General features: G+C 44.4%; 1 pseudogene across 1 annotated transcript; it reads left to right on the forward strand.

Annotated features, from left to right (window-relative positions):
• Positions 1-519: 519 nt before the first annotated feature.
• On the forward strand, positions 520-2,173 carry LOC309891413 (very low-density lipoprotein receptor-like; annotated as a pseudogene). The gene is made up of 2 exons: positions 520-1,987; positions 2,163-2,173. The product of its transcript is annotated as a very low-density lipoprotein receptor-like (transcript).
• Positions 2,174-6,000: the final 3,827 nt, after the last annotated feature.

Genomic DNA, 6,000 nt, shown 5'->3' on the forward strand with positions numbered 1-6,000 from the left:
AGTGGACAACGGTAGTCGACTCTCACCGTGTGGCGAGTCGGCACAGAGCAGAGGGACGGACATCAGGACCCTGCAGCCTGTCTGACGTAACCATGGAGGCAGCAGCGGCTGTGCTGCTTCTCTCTAGCATTCCTTTTCTAAGAGGTTTACCTTGCAATGCAAAAAAGACTATTCGTCCCCAGATCGGTGTTATAACTATGTTTCTGGATAACATTCCGTGGGGTTGCCACATTCTACAGACTATTAATGACGATTTAGCTCTATTGCAGGGCAGGAGAGCAGAGACGCAGATTACACCGCCAAATGACCACCGTCAGTCAGGCTCGTTCACAAACAGCTTCTAGGGTTGCAGCTGGCACGGCCTGCAGCCGTATAGCAGACGTTACACTCTCTTTCCTAACTAGTAATCATGTGTCTCATCCATTTGTGGTGAATGGTCAGTGGCAAAAAGAAAAGGGGGAGAGTAAGGGGCGACAAAGACGGAAACGGTGCCAGGAGGATGCCACTGACACTAACAGCATGGGTAATAGGAGCAGTATAAGTGACACAGGTGCAGGGCGGCGGTGGGTGCTGCCGCGCTGCGGGGCACTCTGCCTGCTGCTCACCCTCGCCGGCCTGTGCACTGCTGCCGACGGTGCTAGAGCAAAATGTGAAGACTGCTTAGATGGCAGTGATGAGAGTGCTTGTGTGAAGAAGACGTGTGCTGAATCTGACTTTGTGTGCAACAGTGGTCGGTGTGTGCCAAATAGATGGCAGTGTGATGGGGATCCGGACTGTGAAAATGGGTCTGATGAGAGTGCTGAGCTGTGTCATATGAGAACATGCCGGGTAAATGAAATCAGCTGTGGTCCTCAGTCAACCCAGTGTATCCCAGTGTCCTGGAAATGTGATGGTGAAAAGGACTGCGACAGTGGAGAAGATGAAGAGAATTGTGGCATTGTGACTTGTAGTGCAGCAGAATTCACATGCAGTAGTGGGCAATGTATTTCCAAAAGCTTTGTCTGCAATGTTCAAGATGACTGCAGTGATGGTAGCGATGAGCTGGAGTGTGCACCTCCTACCTGTGGTGTTCGTGAGTTTCAGTGCAAGAGTTCTACCTGCATCCCTATCAGCTGGGTGTGTGTTGATGATGCTGACTGCTCCGACCACTCGGATGAATCTTTGGAGCAGTGTGGCCGCCAGCCTGCACCTCCAGTGAAGTGTTCTACGAGTGAGGTGCAGTGCGGCTCAGGTGAATGTATCCACAAGAAGTGGTGATGTGATGGAGATCCTGATTGCAAGGATGGAAGTGATGAAATTAACTGCCCTTCTCGGACCTGCAGGCCAGACCATTTCAGATGTGAAGATGGGAACTGTGTCCATGGGAGTAGGCAGTGCAGTGGTGTGAGAGACTGTCTGGATGGCACTGATGAAGCAAACTGTAACAATGTTATTCAGTGCTCTGGACCTGGCAAATTCAAGTGCAGAAGTGGAGAATGCATAGATATCAATAAAGTGTGTAACCAGCAGAGAGACTGCAAGGACTGGGGTGATGAGCCCCTGAAGGAATGCATCATAAATGAATGTGACTGTCCAGCTGGGTTTGAGTTTGTAGACAAGAGAAACTGTGGAGACATTGATGAATGCCAAAACCCTGGTAGCTGTAGTCAAATCTGTATCAACCTGAAAGGTGGCTACAAATGTGAATGTAGCCATGGCTATCAGATGGATCCTGCTACAGGAACCTGGAAAGGGCCATACGGGTACAGAAATACAAATAACACCTGTGATTACAATGACACTGCTAAGCAGGGTTTAGGGGTTTATAGCATGGAGACAAGCGGTAACAACTACAGTGTTTGGAACAATTGTACAGCTTTGGCCTTACCTCCTGATGCTTTTCTGATTTGTGGTGATAGGGCCTGGCAAGGTATTGCTGCAAATGCTATCAGATGTCCATGTTACTTAGATAAACTCATTGTATTTGCTCCTAGCTTGTTACAGTTGCGTGAGATCACCAGACATAAATGGGCATTGCTTGCACCGGATTGCAATGATAATGTTGAATTGTGTGGGGTTGCAGCTAGAGCGGCATTGGCAATTTTAGTGCCTGGAGTGGCATCTGCAGCCGCACGTAACAACTGCTTGGCTGTGGGGATCGGCTGTGGTGTGGACGCCCCTAGGTGCACCCTGAGCGTTTTGTTCGGAGGGGACTCCACTCTCAGCTGCTCACCGCAGGAGCAAAGATCTCCTGAAGCTGCAGACAAACAGTATGTTTTCAGCTGCTGGAGGGATACTAACTGGAGTGTTAATAATTGTGTGTGTTATTCTTAAATGTCCAGGTATTTTGTGTTGAAAGTATTTGTGTAAGAGTAAGGTTTTAAAACAAAGTGTTGCAAGTCATTTCACGAGGAACACAATGAGAGAAAATACTTGTTTGTTTGCTTATCATTCTAAATTATGTTCTTGTGGTATGATTGAGAGTGAGATGTGCCAGAGGCCTCTGGGTGTGCGATTGTGCTCTGTATGTGTGATTGTGCTGTGTACTGTGTGAATGAGAGCGCGCTTTTGCCACAGTGCAGGTTATTGCCTTAGTGCAGGTTTGCCATAGTGCAGGTTATTGCCTTAGTGCAGGTTTGCCACAGTGCAGGTTATTGCCTTAGTGCAGGTTATTGCCATAGTGCAGGATTCCGGAATATGGCCCTAGTACAGGTTATCATTGCCATAGTGCAGGATTCCGGGATATTGCCATAGTACAGGTTATTATTGCCATAGTGCAGGATTCTGGGATATTGCCATAGTGCAAGCCAAAAGCATAGGAAATTGGTGCCGGCAAAAAATCATAGAGAAATGGATTTATTACAGCGCTTTTTAGAAAAAACGGGGAATCAATTGTAAGCAACTAGCAGAACGAGTTGCGATCGGTCGAGCAAAATCAAGTTTCACTAGTACGGAGTCATTGTTTGAAGTAGCCACTTGGAGAAATTTAAGGGAATGTACTGTTTAGACCTTTTCAACTCACAAATTCATTACTTTCCTGAAAGAGCACATGAGAAAGAGTCAATATGGTATCAATCCTTTCAATCAATGGTTCACTGATTTGTTTGAAACAATGCATAGATGGTTACTGGGATTAGTCAAAGGGGGATTAAGGATTCTGTTCATTGTGGTGTCAATCATCATTACACATAGTATTATGTTAAATGTGGTTAAAGGGTTACTTGCAAAATGTTATAGGGATTTTGAAGTGGTGCCGGGAACAGGTACCCAGTGGATCACTGCAAAGTGGACTGAAGCAGTTTTAGAATCTGCACACGCTGAAGACGACCATGAAGAGGTTCCTGATAATCATTCTGACAATGACGTGGGCTGTGACACCCTTTGATCACCATCAAGTGATTAGGTTTAAGTGTGTTACTATTAGATTGTGTTACCATTAAGTGCTTACAGTAATTGTAGTGTTATTAGGATTAAGTTATATAGTTGTGTTATGTTATGTATTTGACACCTACTGTAAAACCAAGTACTGCCTGTACTAAAAGAAAACGGGGGAATTGTTGGGAGTTGGCATAATTGTTCGATCTAAGCTTGCTTTAAGCAACCAGGGTAGGCCTTAGAAATCTCAGGGCCTGCTGTAGCTGAGCAAACCAGGCTGCCAGAGTAACTGTGAGAAGCTCCCACGGCAATGACTCCCACATCACCCAATTAAGGAACTCAGAAAATATTGTTATCAGCAGCTGGCCTCAAGGACTAGGCCTACGTGGCCGTTAAGCACAAAGGGGGTTGTTTTCCTAACTTCTAATCAAAAGGGGGGTTCTTTTCTTGCAGGTGGGGTTGTTTTCTTGTAGCTGTTTGTCTGAGTGCTTTTGACCAATAATCTTGTGTGAAACACTGTCCACCCCTGTAAAATTCACTATAAAAGTTGGACTATTCGGGCAATAAAATGGTGAAGCATGATCTGACTCTGCTGGTGTCTGTCGTGCTTTCGTCCGTGCTTCGCAACAAAGGTCCATCTGGAATTGTGTTGTCTATTTCGGTTTTCTGACTCATGGAGTATGGTATTTAACTTTGGTTATTGTTACTGTGATTTTGGCTATTTTTCTGGTGGTAATAGTAGGTTCGTGGCATTGTTATAAGAGAGATATCGTTACGGTGTTACACAGTTTGGTTTTCTGACTTATCGCATGTGGAATTTGACTCTGACTATTGTTATTGTGATTTTGGCAATATTGCTGGTAATAGTAATTTTGTGACATTGCTACTGAAAGATATTGCGTGCCTGTATTTTTGTGAGTGATACGTTTTGTGATATGCTTTTGTAAGTAACATGTGTATTCTGAAAGTGTAAACTGGAAAATGGGGGGGCAAACAAGCAGTGAAATTTTAAAGAAAAGTGTGTTAGGATGTGTTTTAAGTCACTGGAAGGATATTGGAGGATCTGCCGGTGGAAGTGTGAACAGGAAAACATTGATAAAATATCGTAATCAGTGGTGGCCGCTTTATAAGCTGGAATGTGGAGAAAAGTGGCCCCTAAATGGAACTTTAAACTATAATATTTTGCTACAGTTAATGTTGTTTTTTGAGAAGCAGAACAGGATGAAATGTTGTATACTGATGTTTCAGCATCTTGGTGGGAAAAGGTACAGAATTAAGTTGGCCCCTGACTGAGCCTTTGATGATGGCATTAGAGAAGTACAGGCTGGAGAAAGATAAAGGAAGTGTTAAAAGGGTTGTTGAAAGTGTTAAAGGTGTTTGAAGTTGAATGAGCAGGGAAAGAGGATGTAGGAATGATAATAGTTCTGCCTCTGCCCGAGGCAGAGATCTTAAAATCCCGGGTGTTAGCCCTTTAGGGCAAAGGGACCATGATGGGTCCGAGAGAGTTGTCACAGAAACAGAAAACCAGTTAACTCTTAAAACAACCTGAGTTCATGTGCGAGCTCAGATTGCCGATGGGACCGCTCAGGGAACTGTGGACAATTGCATTCCCCTGACCGACCCCCACTAAGACCCGAATCATCCTGAAAATTATGAACGGTTAAGTAAATACTAAAATCTGGATGAAATGGGAATTGAGAATATGCTTCCAACAAGGTCTAAAAGAAACCCCTATGGAATTTTTGGACCAACTCTGAAATGTAATGAAAATAAATAAATAAATAAATAAATAAATAAATAAAACAAAACGGTTTGGACCTGGCTTCGGAGGACAAATTGACTAGCCTTTTCCTAGGATAATAGACCCCTGATTTCAACAGGAATAACAGGGACCTGGGGAATCTACCCTAGTACCTCCGCTGGTTATAATGAAGCTAGGGGAGGAATGGAAGTGAAATTTCTTATTGATATGGGGCAACGTATTCAGTTCTAAATCAAGCATTAATGCCTTCACAGAATTATTATGTTAGGGTAAAAGATGTGTCGTGGTTTAACCTGGCCGGCAGCTAAACACCACGCAGCTGTTCGCTCACCCTCCCCCTCCCTCTCTGGGACGGGGGAGAGAAATGGAAAGTGAAGCCTGTGAGTTGAGATAAAGACAGTTTAATAAGACAAAATAATAATAATAATAATAATAATATGATGATGATGATGATGATGATGATAATAGTACTACTACTAATAATGTGTACAAACAAGTGATGCACAATGCAATTGCTCACCACCCGCTGACCGATGCCCAGCCTAACCCCGAGCAGTCCGGCCCCCGGCTAGCCACCCCTATATATTGTTTAGCATGACGTCAGATGGCATGGAATACCCCTTTGGCTAGTTTGGGTCACCTGTCCTGGGTCTGTCCCCTCTCAGCTCTTACTGCACCCCCAGCCTGCCTGTTGGCAGGACAGGGCAAAAGGCTGAGATGTCCTTGGCTTGGTATAAGCACTGCTCTGCAACAATTAAAACATCAGGGTGTTATCAGCACTCTTCTCATCCTAAGCCAAAACATAGCATTCTACCAGCTACTAGGAAGAAAATTAACTCTGTTCTAACTGAAACCAGGACAAGGTGTAACCGAAAAGGCTTATT

The sequence above is a fragment of the Aythya marila genome, assembly GCF_965140915.1.
Source record: "Aythya marila genome assembly, contig: HAP1_HAP1_SCAFFOLD_174, whole genome shotgun sequence".
In the NCBI taxonomy this organism is placed as follows: Eukaryota; Metazoa; Chordata; class Aves; order Anseriformes; family Anatidae; genus Aythya; species Aythya marila.